This window comes from Ovis aries, chromosome 1 (assembly GCF_016772045.2).
Source record: "Ovis aries strain OAR_USU_Benz2616 breed Rambouillet chromosome 1, ARS-UI_Ramb_v3.0, whole genome shotgun sequence".
NCBI classification, from domain to species: Eukaryota; Metazoa; Chordata; class Mammalia; order Artiodactyla; family Bovidae; genus Ovis; species Ovis aries.
The window spans coordinates 224,652,134-224,670,929 of record NC_056054.1 but is presented as its reverse complement, the minus strand read 5'-3'; the positions used below and the strand labels follow the sequence as shown (position 1 = coordinate 224,670,929).

The 18,796-nt window shown below is 37.5% G+C and overlaps 1 non-coding gene across 1 annotated transcript; it reads right to left on the bottom strand.

The window, feature by feature from the left end:
- Positions 1–16,948: 16,948 nt before the first annotated feature.
- On the bottom strand, positions 16,949–17,054 carry LOC114111185 (U6 spliceosomal RNA). The gene has a single exon (XR_003587280.1). It is a non-coding gene; the product is annotated as a U6 spliceosomal RNA (small nuclear RNA).
- Positions 17,055–18,796: the final 1,742 nt, after the last annotated feature.

Here is an 18,796-nt window from a genome sequence, read left to right as displayed (position 1 = left end):
CAACACAATGGACTATAGCCCACAGCCTCCTCTGTCCATGAGACTTCCCAGGCAAGAATACTGGAGTGGGTTGCCATGCCCTCTTCCAGGGGATATTCACAACTCAGGGATCAAACCCAGGTCTCCTGCATTGCAGGTGGATTCTTTACCAGCTGAGCCATCAGGGAAGTCCAAAAATACTGCAGTGGGTAGCTTATCCCTTTCTCCAGGGGATGTTCCTGACTCAGGAATCCAAATTGCATTGCAGGCAGATTCTTTACTAGCTGAGCTACCAGGAAAAGTGAAAGTGAAAGTCATTCTGTCCTGTCAGACTCTTTGCTACCCCGTGGACTATAGCCTGCCAGGCTCCTCTGTCCATGGAATTCTTCAAACAAGAATATAAAGTGGGTAGCCATTCCCTTCACCAGAGGATCTTCCTTACCCAGGGATTGAAACCAGGTCTCCAACACTGCAGGCAGATTCTTTACCATCTGAGCTGCTAGTGAAGCCTGAGCCACCAGGGAAGCCCCAGTGTGTTTCCCTATTTCTGGCAAAAGTAACATTTGATGAAGTCTCAATATTTCTGCCATTCTAATTGTAGTATTCAAATATAAAAAAATTATTGTGATTTTTAACCTAATAAGTGCCACATTTGTGAAATTGCCTGTAATAAACTATTTTTTGGTCTATATTTGACCATTTCTTAAAGTTATACTTAATATTTGTGTATACAATTTGCTTAATTTTGTTCTATATACTTATTCTTAAATGATTGTTTAATTTAAAAATGTTAATGGTCTGAAAAGAAGCTACTTGCAATACTAATGATTTATATGATTTACATTAATGAATAAGTGTGATGTAGGAAAAACTAGTATTTTATATTTTATTCTGATTTTTATTATTATCAGCATAAAATATCCAATTAACTAATATCTAAAGCAACCATTAAAAGTAGGACAATACAAAATCACTTCAGGGATATTAAGAATATATTGCTTTGTTCATCCAAATTGAAATACAGATGGGACAAAATAGAAATCTCGAAGTACTTAGAAATTGAGAACAAAATGTATTCACAAGGCAATTTAAGTGATGTGCATGCTTGCTCAGTTGTGTCTGACTCTTTGGGACCTCGTTGACTGTAGCCCTCCAGGTTCCTCTGTCCGTGGGGTTTCTCAGGCAAGAATACTGGGGCAGGTTGCATTTCCTACTCCAGGGGATCTTTCTGATCCAGCACAATCTCTAATGCCTCCTGCACTAGTAGGCGAGTTCTTTACCTCTTGTGCCACCTAGGAAGCTCCAGTTTGTGTGATAAAAAACATTAAAAAGTTAAAAAAACATAGAAAATAGAATAATAGGTGAACTCAGTGGTAGAAACTTCAGTCTATAAAGTAGAATTTAAAATGAATGATTTGTTTTTAAATGTAATTTTTAAATATCAAATAATCCCACTGCTGGGTATACACACCAAGGAAACCAGAATTGAAAGAGACACATGTACCCCAATGTTCATCGCAGCACTGTTTATAATAGCCAGGACATGGAAACAACCTAGATGTCCATCAGCAGATGAATGGATAAGAAAGCAGTGGTACATATACACAATGGAGTATTACTCAGCTGTTAAAAAGAATGCATTTGAATCAGTTCTAATGAGATGGATGAAACCGGAGCCGATTATACAGAGTGAAGTAAGCCAGAAAGAAAAACACCAATACAGTATACTAACACATATATATGGAATTTAGAAAGATGGCAATGACGACCGTGTATGCAAGACAGCAAAAAAGACACAGATGTGTATAACGGACTTTTGGACTCAGAGGGAGAGGGAGAGGGTGGGATGATTTGGGAGAATGGCATTGTAACACGTATACTATCATGTAAGAATCGAATTGCCAGTCTATGTCCGACGCAGGATACAGCATGCTTGGGGCTGGTGCACGGTGATGACCCAAAGAGATGTTATGGGGAGGGAGGTGGGAGGGGGGTTCATATTTGGGAACACATGTACACCCGTGGTGGATTCATGTCAATGTATGGCAAAACCAATACAGTATTGTAAAGTAAAAAAAAAAAAACATAAAAGACTTTAGTTTCTAAAATGAGACCCAGATAAATGAATCCACTTATTATTTCAGGAAGTTCACATTTCAGACATGGACATTTCTATTCATACCATATATTTCATACCAGGCTGTGTATACTATTTCATGATTAGAAAATGTTTAATCTTGCTGGTCAAAACCAACACTATTTTAAAAATATTCCTGTAGTTTAAAAGTACTTTAGTAAAACCAGGAAGAACATATGGAAGTTCACAGTTTACGTACTGCTGAAGCCTGGCTTGGAGAATTTTGAGCATTATTTTACTAGCGTGTGAGATGAGTGCAACTGTGTGGTAGTGTGAGCATTCTTTGGCATTGCCTTTCTTCGAAATTGGAATAAAAACTGACCTTTTCCAGTCCTGTGGCCACTGCTGAGTTTTCCAAATTTGCTGGCGTATTGAGTGAAGCAGTTTCACAGCATCATCTTTCAGGATTTGAAATAGCTCAACTGGAATTCCATCACCTCCACTAGCAGAAGAACCAGAGATCAAATTGCTAACATCCACTGGATCATCGAGAAAGCAAGAGAGTTCCAGAGAAACATCTATTTCTGCTTTATTGACTATGCCAAAGCCTTTAATTGTGTGGATCACAATAAACTGTGGAAAATTCTGGAAGAGATGGGAATACCAGACCACCTGACCTGCCTCTTGAGAAATCTGTGTGCAGATCAGGAAGCAACAGTTAGAACTGGACATGGAACAGACTGGTTCCAAATAGGACATGGAGCCCATAAAGGCTGTATATTGTCACCCTGCTTATTTAACTTGTATGCAGAGTACATCATGAGAAACACTGGGCTGGAAGAAGCACAAACTGGAATCAAGATTGCTGGGAGAAATATCAATAATCTCAGATATGGCGATAACACCACCCTTATGGCAGAAAGTGAAGAGGAACTAAAAAGCCTCTTGAAGAAAGTGAAAGAGGAGAGTGAAAAAGTTGGCTTAAAGTTCAACATTCAGAAAACTAAGATCATGGCATCTGGTCTCATCACTTCATCGGAAATAGATGGGGAAACAGTGTCAGACTTTATTTTTGGGGGCTCCATAATCACTGCAGATGGTGACTGCAGCCATGAAATTAAAAGACACTTACTCCTTGGAAGGCAAGTTATGACCAACCTAGACAGCATATTCAAAAGTGGAGACATTACTTCGCCAACTAAGGTCCATCTAATCAAGCCTATGGTTTTTCCAGTAGTTATGTATGGATGTGTAATTTGGACTGTGAAGAAATCTGAGCACCAAAGAATTTATGCTTTTGAACTGTGGTGTTTGAGAAGACTCTTGAGAGTCCATTGGACTGCAAGGAGATCCAACCAGCCCATCCTAAAGGGGATCAGTCCTGGGTATTCACTGGAAGGACTGATGCTGAAGCTGAAACTCCAATACTTTGGCCACCTGATGCAAAGAGCTGACTTATTTGAGAAGACCCTGATGCTGGGAGGGATTGGGGTCAGGAGGAGAAGGGGATGACAGAGGATGAGATGGCTGGGTGGCATCACTGACTTGATGGACATGAGTTTGAGTGAACTCCGGGAGTTGGGGATGGACAGGGAGGTCTGGCATGCTGTGATGCATGGGGTCGCAAAGAGTTGGACACGACTGAGTGACTGAAATGAACTGAACTGAACTGAACTGAAGGCTCACTAAAAAGCGTCCAGAAAATATAGATTAAACAGCATATTGGAAGCTGGAACATATTAGACTGGTCTTTTTTGCCCAGACTTTTATATCAGAAATAATGCCTTGAAATTTTTGGTTTACTTTAAGGTCAACTGAGAAATTATATTACTATACTATATAGGGAAACAAAACTTGATAACCAGTAAAAATAAAACTTTGTTTCAGCCATCTTGTACTGAATTATGAAATTCTCTTGATTTTTGTTTATTTAAGCCAGATCATTTTCAGTATCCAAAATAGCAATTTAGAATGACCTTTTAGATATCCTTACTTTTCCTCATTACCACCAAAATTAAAACATTTAAAAAACATAATGCTTCCTACCTGTTCAAATGAGAAATTTGAGCACATTGTCTTTACTTTCCCATTGCAAACTTTCATTAAAATTATAGAAAAAACATCTCTTATTTTAAACATTAAATGTATAGTACTATTGAAGTAAAAAATGCATTATTGAACAGGATTTGACTAATCTCAAAGTTTCTCCTTCAAGATATTAACTACAAAAGGAATAATAGTAATGCACAGGGAGAAACTCAGAAGGCATCTGCTGAGCCAAGTGATGAATGATAACATCACCAGTAATGACAATTCAAAATCATGGACCCCTTGATATGACACACTGAAAAAGGCAAGCATCTCTGTTGTGCTATTATTGCCAAACTTGCCTAACTTGATTCCAATCATGGAATAATCAAACATATAAATTGAGGGACATTTTACAAAATATAACTTATTGGTACTCATGAACAGTGTCAAAGTTGTGAGAGATAAGGAAAGAATATGAAATTGTTACAATCTGGAAGAGACTAAGTAAAGCCCAATAACAATAACAACTAGTGTGGGATCTGGTTTAGGATCCCAAACAGGAAAAGAATGTTAGAGGAAAAAAAAACATAAATTTTGTACAGTGTGTGTAGTTTAGTTAGTAATATTGTACCAATAATTTTTGTTCTTTATAATTGTAATATGGTGCTATATATATATATATATATATATATATATATATATGTATGCATATTAGAGAAAGCAGGGTAAGGAGAAGCTCTACTTTTTGCAGCTTTTTTTATTAGTCTAAAATCAATTAAAATTAAAATATGAAACAAAACCAGCACTTTAGCAGCCTACAAAATAGTGGTGGAAGAGGTGGAGGGGAAAAGTGGTGAATGAGAAGAAGATCCAGTATAAGCAGGAAGAGGTTGTTTTCTTTTCTTTCTTTTTTTTTTTTTTTTTTTTGGTAAGACTAGAAAAACTGGGCTTCCCTGGTGGCTCAGATGGTAAAGAATCTGCCTGCAATGCAGGAGACCTGGGTTCAATCCCAGGATGGGAATATGCCCTGGAGGACGGCATGGCAATCCACTCCAGTATTCTTGCCTGGACAATCCCATGGACGGAGGAGCCTGACAGGCTACAGTCAATGGGGTCTCAAAGAGTTGGACACGACAGAGCAACTAAGCACTCAGAGAGACTAGGATTCAAGCTGGAGGAAGCCAAAAACTCAGAACCTAAACAGAAGGAAACCAATGAGGGGGTAAGACCTTTTCTTTCAAACAGAACTTAAGCACAGTCATTAAATGTAAATCCATAGTATTTAAAAGTACAACCTTAGGCTGTGCATTTCCTGTCTCTTGCAGCAGTTACCTCAGGAACAGCATTATTAGCTGTGTTGAAACATGTTTCTGATGGGCATGAAGTATTGATTTTAGACAATTTAGAATTTTTCTCTCTAAGTTTGTGACTAAGTTGACATAGAGTGGATCTAGAGTAGTTCTGTTGCTGCTGCTGCTAAGTTGCTTCAGTTGTGTCTGACTTTCTGCGACCCCATAGACGGCAGCCCACCAGGCTCCCCAGTCCCTGGGATTCTCCAGGCAAGAACACTGGAGTGGGTTGCCATTTCCTTCTCCAATGCATGAAAGTGAAAAGTCAAAGTGAAGTCACTCAGTCTTGTCTGACTTTTCGCGACCCCATGGACTGTGGCCTACTAGGATCCTCTGCCCATGGGATTTTCCAGGCAAGAGTACTGGAGTGGGTTGCCATTGCCTTCTCCAAAGAGTAGTTCTAGACATTGCTATTTAAGAAATGGAGAGGTGGATGTAGGGTAGGGGGCAGGCAGCAGACTTTTAATTTAAAGTTAAATTTGTTATCTATTCAATTTTCTATGAATAGTTGACTATTCCTTGTGGAGTTGTACTTTCCATAATATAGATACTGCATTAAAATCTATATCCTCTGTCTCTTGTGGGTTTCCCTGATAGCTCAGTTGGTAAAGAAATCGCCTGCAATTGCAGGAGACTCTGATTAGATTCCTGGATCAGGAAGGCCCCCTGGAGAAGGGATAGGTTACCTATTCCAGTATTCTTGGACTTCCCTTGTGGCTCAGTTCGTAAAGAATCTGCCTGCTACAGGGGAGACGTGGGTTCAGCCCCTAGGTTGGAAAGATCCCACAGAGAAGGGAAAGGCTACCCACTCCAGTATTCTGACCTGGGGAATTCCATGGACTGTATATCCATGGGGTCTCAAAGAGCCTGACAGGACTTGCAGTTTATCTTTCTACTGTTCTGTTTTCTGTTATTTGTGCTACCTGTACGTACATTCACATTGACTTCACTGGTGACTCAGTGGTAAAGGATGCAAACAAAACAAAACAACAACATTCTTATTAGTTTGAACAACAAATAAAAGGGAAGTCTTTGCCTTTATCATTTTAAGAGCAGCACTCCTGCTACTGAATCTCTTTCAGTGAGTATTTAATCTAGGCAACAGAGAGTGGGACATGACAAAATGTCTCTATCCCTTCTTTTGGTGAACAAGGGTTCTCTCTTTAGCTAAGACATTTGATCTATCATGTGACACCCATTGAGGCTCAAGACACTTAAACCAGCCTTAGAGCTGATAATTTGCTCAGACACCAGCACTAAGTTATCTCTGGCTTCTTCATGGAATACTTAAATGTAACCTTTTTTTTTTCTTTTTTTTTACTTCTTATTTCTGTAATCATAAATGCTTCTAGAAAGTTTGAAAAACTTAATTCAGAGGAAGCTCACATATCCCAATTAAAGTTAAAAACAATAATAATCTTATTTTATCAAAGGAAACAAGGAATCTTATTATTTATATATTATGCATATAATCAGATTGGTATTAAATGCAGTTTGGGTCTGCTTGCCAGTAGTGCAGCAAAGCTGATTTAGTCACACCTAGATGTGGTGAAGGAAAATACAGCTTTCATTGCAGGTTCCAAGCAAATAGAACAGATAGCTCATATGCATAACACCCAAACTCCCTGATAGTTTTCACTGAAGCTTTTAGAAAAGCAATATTTGGGATGAGAGCTGCAGGGTATATGACTTTCCTCTGATTGATCGGTATTGAGGTAACAGGGTGATGGTTCAGGAATCTCAGTCATCGACCTTCTGATTCCAGCTAATCGGGGTTTCTTTGCTTGTGCTCAGCATGTAGTTACCATGTTCTTTCTTCTTGTGGGGGTGGTCTTAGTCCTGTAGAACAACTCAAAAGTACATGTCAGGTTGCATATGTATCTCTTGAGGAGAAACTAGGATCTGTTTTATTGCTAAATTATTGCCATTACTTTTCTATTTTCTTTTCCTTTGTTTCTGCATTCTCTCACTTCTTTAGTTATTAACTGCTTGTGCCAGCTCTTTGAAACTCAGGGAAGACCTAGAAGACTTAGGGTTTATTCTACAAACAGCAAATGGGGGCCACAGAGGGGCTTTTGGTCCTATTCAGTTTCAAATTTTTTTATTGTTAATGTCATTACTTTAAAAATTATTTGAATTTTTGGTTAAATCTTTGAAAAAAGCTTACAGAAATAAAAAAATTCACGCATGTGGAAATTGAAACGATTTCATAATTTTCTAAACTGAGCTTTTGAAAAAAATTTCCGGATGATGAGAACTAAGCAGATATTGTGGAAATGATATCCTGAAACTCCTTAAAACTGTCCTTTACTTTTGCTATCAATAAATATTGTGTATGATTTCTATCATAGTTTTCTCTCCAGCCAATGGCCTACAATTAAACCATCTGCCAAATAATAATTAATTTATCCTTTTTGTCCTGAGGGAAATGAGCAAAATATTCATCAACATGAATATCCTGTCAAAATCTTTAATGCTTGTGGCAGTTTTATCTACCTGTAATAAACCAGTACACATACTGGATTTCATTATTTTTCAGAAATTCTAATTCAAATTTAATTTAAATTGGAATTGTTTATATTTTCTTCTGTAAAAGCATATTTAAAAGTATTTCATTTATTGAGGGAACTCTTTATATTTGATTAAAATATTTAGAGACTATTATCCTACATAGGTTCTTATATTTTTTAACTACACCCCTGATTGAAATAATTCAAAATTAATTTCAATAATATACTTTAAATTTTTTAAAGCCATAAAATTTAGTTTTATTGAGTATTCATTTTATTATGATATGAATAAGTTAAAGATGAAAGTGCCTACTAACTCTTATGACCACATAAGATTGAATGCAAAAATGTGGAGATAAGACTCTCTCTAATTGTGGTCTTGTTAAACTGCTTTAAACACAAATGTTATCTTATTTCCTATTTGACTGAGGCAGAAATAATGAAGATGTGAACACATTTTAAATATCATTGAGATGTGCCAATATATAAAAATTTTTACTTGTACAAACTATACATATGATTTTATTTATATCATCAATAATTGGACAAAGATTTGCATTTTTTAAAAAATCTCATTTTATCTTCATGAAAATTTGGGAATTTATTGTTTTCATTCTTCAGATGAAATAGCAGCCTCAGGTAACAATATCCCAAGACCACAATTCTAACAGATTTTGAAGATGAAACTCCAACATAGACTGTTAATGCCTTGCCCTTTCTGTAATATGATGCATGTTTCTAGGATCAGTAGAAGTCTAAGCTTTCCATTAGGACATTTCCCAGTTTATTAAAGAATGAGGGAGTGCATTGCTATTTAATATTTATTTGTCTGGAACCATGAAATGGCATTTGTTCTAAGGTTTTGTAATACATTCCTGTGTCTGTGAAAAACACTAGAGAAAATTAGCCACTGTAATCATAAAATGTGTTTGTATGTATTTATCTCCTCCAATGGCATTGCTTGATGATCTGAGGAAGTTTATGTAACTATTACTGATCTCCAGTGGGTCCAGGACCACTCAGTGAGTTATTTGCCTGGAGATACAAATGCCGGTCAAAAGAAACCAGGTTCAGTGTAGCAGAGGAGAAACTGTATTCGTTGATCAAAGAATGGAGAGGGAGAGCTTATGCTCTAAAAATACCTCATCTGTGAAGGGTGGGGAGTAAGGAAATTTTAAGGGATAAGAGATAGGCATGTCATGAGATGGACATGTCATAAAAAAAAAAAAAGGGGGGGGGTGGTGGAAATTTCCAGGAGCAGCTGGGCCATGCAGTCTTCCATATTATCTTTGCACAGGCATGAATTGTGCCTAAGAGAGTGCAAACCTCTTCTTCTTCCCCTTTCTCCCCATGAGTAGCATGGTAATGAAGGAAAAGTCACTTTCAGACACCTCCAGGTCCATCTCCACAGGTTCCTTGCTGTAGTCAAGCTCTGAAGTTCCAGCTACACAGGTTCCGGGTCTGTAGTCAAGTCAGAGCTGGTTCAGGGTGATTGACCACTGCATATTTCATAAAGCACTACTGTAAACATCCATCAATTACCATGTGCTTGGAGAAGGAAATGGCAACCCACTCCAGCATTCTTGCCTGGAGAATCCCACGGACGGAGGAGCTTGGTGGACTACAGTCCACGGGTCGCAAAGAGTCGGACACGACTGAGCGACTTCACTTTCACTTTCACTTGGAAGCAAATACAGACAGAAATCAAGGAAAGGCTCCTTTAGCTTTTACGGACTTGTATGGGTGCCAAAGACATCACATATTCAGAGTTTAAGTAGTGCACTAAATGATCTGTAACCTTTCCTTTCTCAAGGGAATCTTCCAAACCCAGGGATTGAACCCAGGTCTCCTTCATTGCAGGCAAATTCTCTACCATTTGAGCCACCCGTTCAGTTCAGTTCAGGTGCTCACTTGTGTCTGACTCTTTGCGACCCCATGACTGCAGCACACCAGGGAAGCCCTAAATGATACATTAAGTGTATTTTATAACATACTGACTTAGGTTGTATTCAGAACTTATAGTTTACACTCACATACACAGATACACACAGAGATATGTACAGAAAATAATCATCTGTACTTTTCCTTCACATACACTTAGCAAAAGCAACATTTCCAAAATTCCCATCTGTTCTGCATATGAACTTACCTAATCATGCTCTGACTGACACAGCTTTTAACTTACATTCTTGTAAGATGGTAGGTTTAGAGGTTTGAGTGCATTAAAAATTATTATCATTTTACACTATTTCCATGAAAGCATTATGATAGACAAGAATTCATTAAAGCAAAATCCAGTATAGGTTTTTAGATGTTGTCCATATCTACACACACACACAACCACCACATACACAGACATACATTTATACATATAAATATGAAAAATATATAATGTGCAACTAGCGTAGTTTTGAAGTTGTAAATAATATAATCACTTTAACAGCTTTTTAGTTTATTATATTTTCTGTGAACTCTATAGCAAGGAGTGTCTGAAAGACATAATCTAGACTAGATATTGGAGAAGGCAATGGCAACCTACTCTAGTACTCTTGCCTGGAAAATCCCATGGGCGAAGGAGCCTGGTAGGCTGCAGTCCATGGGGTCGCAAAGAGTCAGACATGACTGAGTGACTTCAGTTTCACTTTTCACTTTCATGAATTGGAGAAGGGCTGCCGTCTATGAGGTCGCAGAGTCAGACATGACTGAAGCGACTTAGCAGCAACAGCAGCAGACTAAATATCAATCTAGTTAAGTCATTAGCTAACACAGCAGGTTCTAAATTCCATAAAAAATAGCTAGATAGTCTTGACAATAATAAACCAATTATAACAAATACAGGCTACTGGGCTCATGTTTGTGTGTGTTTGTGTGTGTGTTTGTGAAAGAATATTTAAGAGTTACAAGGTTCAGCCTGACATTCCTAGATTAAATTCCCTCTACCTATTTTTATGAACATTTCTTAAGTCTTCATTATATTTCTAATGAAAGAAGGATACTCATAATTTGTAAAAAGCCATCATTTATAGGACAAAGGCATGGAGGTATAAAGAAATTAATGTGTGGTTCATAAAGTACACCAGTACCACAGCTGCACTTGCTACTAAAGCAGTCACAACCTATCACCAAGTAAATACACTTTATTATATACATAAGTACATTTAGAACTGGGCTGTTCCTCAGATAGTCCACGTGGGTTACACTTTCAACTTTTTTTCAATGTGTTTCTCCCAAGACCATCTGTTTGAAATTTCTGCTCAAATCCCTTATTTCTCTAGATACAATTATAATTTGATTTTTCATTAAGGATGAATGAAACTATTGATAACTGATTGTGACTTTTTCTAAAAGATTTTATTGAAGTATAATTGATATGATGCACTAACTTGTATTTTTTTAGGAGATTTAGCATATGCATTCATTCTTATAAACATAGCCCCAATTAGGTATGGATTATTTCCATTTCCTGTGAAACTTCTTCCAGGACCTTATGGCATCCCTCTTACTTTGTCTTCAAGGCTATCACTTATTTGGTTTTTATCACAATAGATTTTTTTTTCCTTTTCTGGAATATTTTATAAATGAATAAAAAAAAATATGTCTGGCCTCTTTGACATAGGATAACACTTTGGCATAAATTCATGTCACTGCATGTACCAGTAGCTTTTCTTGTTTACTTTTGCAACTGTGTGTGTGTGAAAGTTAAAGTGTTAGTCACTTAGTTGTGTCCAACTCTTTACCACCTTATGGACTGTAGCCTGCCAGATTCCTCCATCCATGGGATTTTCCAGGCAATACTGGAGTGGGTTGCTATTTCCTTTTCCAGGAGATCTTCCCAACCCAGGAATTGAACCCGGGTCTCCCACACTGCAGGCAAACTCTTTACTGTCTGAGCCACCAGGGAAGCCCAATCTTTTCTGTGGACACTTTTCCACAGTTAAATTTTCCCAGTTTAGTGATATTATAGAATTTAAATATTGCACAATGGAACTGTTTTAACCAAACATTGCATAGGCAAGTTTTATAATAATTTCCCCAGATTATTAGCATTTTAAATAAGAACAAGAAAATTTGAGTTATGTCAAATATAATTGTAGATCATCAGGCTTACCAGGTGATGTTTTGAAAAAATATGTCAAATGCCAATGGCGGGTACATGTCTTAATTTTTTTCTGAAATTGAAAAAGGTTTCAGAGCCTCCTTCTCAGTGTGAACTATTCTCTGCAACCACATGCTTGTTCTGTATAATTTTTTTAGTTTAAGTATGTTCATTCTTGCTCTTGATTTTGTTTATAAAAATGAATCTTTAAAAATTTAGGAAAATAATACTAAGTATATGGAGAATGAAGCAAAGAATCAAAATTATTTCATTGTAAGGAAAGATGTGACCTCAGATAGGTGACCAGGAAATAATGTTTTAAACATTTTACATTTCAACACATATGGATGTCCTGTGTTTTGATGTGTTAGAGGAGCTTGTAATTTCCTCAGTTCTGTCTCATCATAACAAAAATTTGAAGCAATGGACCAGCATTACAGCCCTCAGATGGACCAGTTCCATGTTACACCTCGGTTTTATTTAGAAAGTAAAGGAAAATGCATCCTCGTGGTGTGAGGGCATGCCAACCCAAAAGATGTGAAGAGAAGAAAGGCCCCTGGCCCAGTTTTTGGCTCCTCTTTTTATATGTTTTTCTCCTTCCCCAGGCCTGCCCTATGTAAATTGGGCTAGCCAGGAATGTTGTTTGTTTTACCTGAGGTCCTCAATCCGATCCCTCCTTTGTTCTGTTTTAGCAGGTTTTCCCTTCCTTGTCTTTTAGCCACCGCCATTTTGGACTCCTTTTTCCTTTTCTTCCCTGGTGGCTCAGAGGTTAAAGCATCTGCCTGCAATGTGGGAGACCTGGGTTCGATCCCTGGGTTGGGAAGATCCCCTGGAGAAGGAAATGGTAACCCACTCCAGTATTCTTGCCTGGTGAATCCCATGGATGGAGGAGCCTGGTGGGCTACAGTCCAGGGGGTCTCAAAGAGTTGGACACGACTGAGCGAATTCACTTCACTTCACTTCACTTTTCCTATTCTAACTACCTAACAGATGAAGTTATGAATTTAATAAGAGTTCAGTACATGTGTAAAACATAAATGTAATTTCTCACTTAGAATCATAGGCTTTCATACTATCAGGTAGACATATGGATTTTTAAAAATAAATGATACCATTAATCAGGAAATTATAGATTATTATAATTTTAGATTATTATAATTATAGATTATTATAATTATAGAATATCTGATTATTATAGATTTTAAGCTGTCAAAATCTAAATAATTTTTTTCATTAAATTTTATGAAGCTAGCTTGTTCTCAAGAAACCTCTTGACAAACATAGTATAAAAATGGAAAATCTCACTTATGACTACATGTGAAAAAAAGCTAAATCCAAGAAACAAACTTAGCAACACAAATATGAGTAAAGTATGAATGAATAGGTACTATGTATGATAGCTCTGGTAGAGGACATCTGTTAGTTATTAAATTCTTATTAATAGGAAAAAAAGAGAAAAATAATTAGTTATGAGGCCCCACCTCCAAATATCACATTAGAGACTGGAGCTTCAACATGAATTTTAGGGGAACACAAACAGTTAATCCATAGCAGTTTAGTAATATTAAGAGGGGCTCTGAAGGATCACTTTTATGTCCTTACCTCCATAGTGCAGTAGCAGTTTAATTGCTCCTTGGTAGTCTGCATCCATCACCCCAGCTAGCACAGTAGCTGTCATCTTTGCTTGTTGATTTGAGGCATTAGGGATTCACAGTGGCCAGGCAACAATCTTAACTTCAGTTAAATGAAATCATTTTCGTGTCTACTTGTAGAAGTATTCTTCTCTTACAGACTGAGGCTGCTAGTCCAGCAGAACATAAGATCATAGGAAAGGAAACAAAAATTTTGCTGAGAGGTCACTAGGGTTAAGAGTGAGTGGTGCCACTCCCATTTCCACTTCATGATTCCTGAACCCTTGAGTCCTGGGTATAGGAGAAAGAGTGTCATATATTGGATGCAGATTCAAAGCACATACACCTTCTAGAGAACCTTGCCTCAGCCCTGCAAGATATTATGATCTCAAGTTAAAGTTCAGTCGCTCAATTGTGTCCAACTCTTTGTGACCATATGGACTGCTGCACACCAGGCTTCCCTGTCCATCACCAACTCCAGGAGTTTACTCAGACTCATGTCCATTGAGTCAGTGATGCCATCCAACCATCTCATCCTCTTGCATCCCCTTCTCCTCCCACCTTCAATCTTTCCCAGCATCAGGGTCTTTTCAAATGAGTCAGTTCTTTGCATCATGTGGCCAAAGTATTGGAGTTTCAGCTTCAGCATCAGTCCTTCCAATGAATATTCAGGACCAATTTCCTTTAGGGTTGACTGATTGAATCTCCTTGCTGTCCAATGGACTCTCAAGAATCTTCTCCAACACCATGGTTCAAAACCATCAATTCTTTGTCATTCAGCTTTCTTTATAGTCCAACTCTCACATTCATACATGACTACGGGAAAAGAAAAATAACTTTGACTACACAGACCTCTGTTGGTAAAGTAATGTCTCTGCTTTTTAATATGCTGTCTAGGTTGATCATAACTTTTCTTCCAAGGAGTAAGCTTCTTTTAATTTCATGGCTGTAGTTACCATCTGCAGTGATTTTGGAACCCAAGAAAATAAAGTCAGCCACTGTTTCCCCATCTATTTGCCAAGAAGTGATGGGACTGAATGCCATGCTGTTAGTTTTCTGAATGTTGAGTGTTAAGCCAACTTTTTCACTCTCCTCTTTCACTTTCATCAACAAGCTCTTTAGTTCTTCATTTTCTGCCATAAGTATGGTGTCATCTGCATATCTGAGGTTATTGATATCTTTCCTGGCAATGTTGATTCCAGTTTGTGCTTCACCCAGTCTAGCATTTCTAATGATGTACTCTGCATATATGTTAAATAAGTAGGGTGACAATCTACAGCCTTGACATACTTCTTTCCCCATCGGCAATCAGTCTGTTGTTCCATGTCCCACCTTTAACTGTTGCCTCTTGACGTGCATACAGATTTCTCAAGGGGCAGGTCAGGTGGTCTGGTATTCCCATCTCTTAAAAATTTTTCCACAGTTTGTTGTGATCCACACAGTCAAAAGCTCTGGTTTAGTCAATAAAGCAGAAATAGATTTTTTTTTTTTTTCTGGAATTCTCTTGTTGTTTCTATGATCCAACAGATGTTGGCAATTTGATCTCTGGTTTCTATGCCTTTTCTAAATCCAGCTTGAACATCTGGAAGTTCACAGTTCACATACTGTTAAAGCCTTGCTTAGAGAATTTTCAGCACTACTTTACTAGTGTGTGCAGTAAGTGCAATTGCACGGTACTTTTAACATTCTTTGGCATTGACTTTATTTGGAATTGCAATGAAATCTGACTTTTCCAGCCCTGTGGCCACTGCAGAGTTTTCCAAATTTGCTGGCATATTGAGTGCAGCACTTTCACAGCATCATCTTTCAGGATTTGAAATAGCTCAATTGGAATTCCATCACCTCCGCTAGCTTTGTTAATAGTGATGCTTCTAAGGCCCACTTGACTCCACATTCCAGAGTATCTGGTTCTAGGTGAGTGATCACACCATCGTGATTATGATCTAGCTCGAACTATAACTGAGAAATCAAAAGGTTATCCCACCATTCTGTCAAGCCAGATATTTCAGAATTGTAGGGAACATGATTAGACCAGTAATTTTATGGAAATGACACATTTAATTGAGCTACTGTATCAGAAACAGTACTGTGTGAGATAGCATGATGATGGATAAAGCATTCTAAAAACATCACAGAAGATAGTTATGATAGAAACATTGTATGAAGGGAAGGCAAATCTAATATCAAGAGTCAATTTTTATTTCAATGAAAATAGAATGATAGATCTTCTATGGTGGAAAATATAGTCCTTGTTTTCATTGTTCTTATTGAAAGTGTGTGCTTTATTTTCCTTAAATATTATGAAATTTTATCAATTTCATTTTTATTTGTAAGAACCAGTTGCTTTTTAAAGTAGTTCCTTTTTTGAACACATTTAAGTCAGTTCTAATGAGGTAGATGAACCTAGAGCCTATTATACAGAGAGAAGTATGTCAGAAAGAGAAAAATATCATATACTAATGTGTATATGTGGAATCTAGGAAGATGGCTCTGATAAAATTATTTGCAGGGCAACAATGGAGACACAGACATAGAGAACAGACATATGGACATAGGCTGGGAGGGGAAGGAGACGCTGGGATGAATGGAGAGAGTAACATGGAAGCATACATTATCATGGGCTTCCCTGGTGGCTCAGACGGTAAAGCGTCTGCTTGCAATGCAGGAGCCCAGGGTTCGATTCCTGGGTCAAGAAGACCCCCTGGAGAAGGAAATGGCAACCCATTCCAGTACTCCTGCCTGGAAAATTCCATGGACAGAGGAGCCTGGTAGGCTACAGTCCATGGGGTTCTAAAGAGTCGAACACAACTGAATGACTTCATTTTCACTTTTTTTTTTCATACATTATCATATATAAACTAGATAGCCAATGGGAATTTGCTGTGAACTTGGTGACTTGGTGAACTCTAACCAAAGCTCTGTATCAACCTAGAAGTGTGGGATGGGGAGGGAGGTGGGAGGTAATTTTAAGACGGAGGGAACATAGTTATACATATGGCTGGTTCATGTTCATGTTTTACAGAAACCAACACAATACTTTAAAGCATTTATTGTCCAATTAAAGATAAATTTTAAAAAATACAGGGTTAAAAAGAAAAAAATCCATTTTATATTCTTATTTTAAAAAAATTCTTTATATTGTCCTTAATTCTAAGTAAATGGATTTTAATTTAACTCTTAAGCTATAAGCTTAGGTAATGGATTTTTGATCTTTTTATTTTTAATATGAAAATGCAAAAGCAAGAGTTTCATCCATGTATTGCTTTGGTTGATATAATATTTTATTACAATGTAATCAAAGCATTTTCATCCTTACACAGGGACCATGCTAATCTTCTCTGTATCATTCCAATTTTGTGCCAAAGAGAGCAGAAAATATCTTCTAATTTAACTTGTCAGTTCTTTGACATAGGCATGTTTAGAAAAGTTTGCTTACTTTATACATATTTATGAAGTTTTCCAATATTTTTAATTACTGTTCTTTGTTATTGAGAAATGAATAATTTTCTTTGGGGAGAAAATTCATGTTGTATAGTTTCAATCTATTTTAATTTGTTGAGACTTGTTTTACACCCAGCATATTTTCTAGCATAGCAAATACCCCTTGTGCTCTTTCAGAGTGTAGTCTACCTTTGCTGGCTATAAAAATCTACATACACCAATTAAAGTAACTAATTGATATTCTTTAAATCTATATTTGCTAAGCAATTATGCTTACCTATTCTGTCAGTTATTTAAAAAGAGGTGTTGAAATCACCAACTATCATTTTGGATTTATTTCCTAATTTCACTTGTGTCTGTTTTGCTCATGTGTTTCCAAGCTATGTTTAAATGTATGCACATTTAGGACTGTCATATTTTCTTGATCAATTGACTCATTTATTAATGAAATATCTTTCTTTAGTCCTGGGAATATTCACTGTTGTAAGATAATTTTTACTCATGTTACCACTTTAGTGTTTGATTATTATTTTCATGTAATTATTTTTCCCATCCATATTACGTTTAATGTGCTCATCTGTTTTCACAAGAAAGTAAGTCTTATCCTGTTTAGCATGAAAGAGTTTGTTATTAAAAAAAGAACAAAAACAAAAAGAATAGTAAGTGAAGTCGCTCAGTCATGTCAGACTCTTTGCGACCCCATGGACTGTAGCCTACTAGGCTCCTCTGTCCATGGGATTTTCCAGGCTATAGTACTGGAGTGGATTGCCATTTCCTTCTCCAGTGGATCTTCCTGACCCAGGGATCGAACCTGGGTCTCCCTCATTGTAGACAGACACTTTACCGTCTGAACCACCAGGGAAGTCCATAAAAGAATAGTAACTGAATGGACTCTTTTGAAAGTAATAATACTAAGTACCACTGTCTAAATTTTATAAATTATAAACACACTTGGGAATAAATTGGAAGTATCCTGGTATATTCTCCATGCTGCTGCTAAGTCACTTCAGTCGTGTCCTACTCTGTGCGACCCCATAGGCACCCCACCCCCACCCCCTCTCCGCCCTGCTGCCCCCCTCCCCGCCCCTGGGATTCTCCAGGCAAGAATCCTGGAGTGGGTTGCCATTTCCTTCTCCAATACATGAAAGTGAAAAGTGAAAGTGAAGTCACTCAGTCGTGTCCGACCTCAGCGACCCCATGGACTGCAGCCTTTCAGGTTCCTCCATCCACGGGATTTTCCAGGCAAGAGTACTGGAGAGGGGGGCCATTGCCTTCTCCGTATATTCTCCATAATCCAAAGCTAATGGACAAATTGTGTTTTGGAAACATAGGAAATTAAAAAGAAAAATATGGGAAATTCAGTTAGTTTTATAGATAGACCTAAGATGTTCTACCATTGATTTGAAACAAGTTTTAATTATGCTTTTGCTGGATCTTAGTCAAATTTTCAGGAAAAAAGAAAGTTGATTTATCTCTGATATACATTCCAGGGCTCCCCTGATGGCTTGGATGGTAAAGAATGCAGTGCAAAAGACCCAGCTTTGATCCCTGGGTTGGGAAGATCCACTGGAGAAGGGAATGGCTACCCACTCCTGGCAAATCTCATGGACAGAGGAACCTGGTGGGCTAGAGTCCATGGGGTTGCAAAGAATCAGACACGACTGACAAACTAAACAAGAATG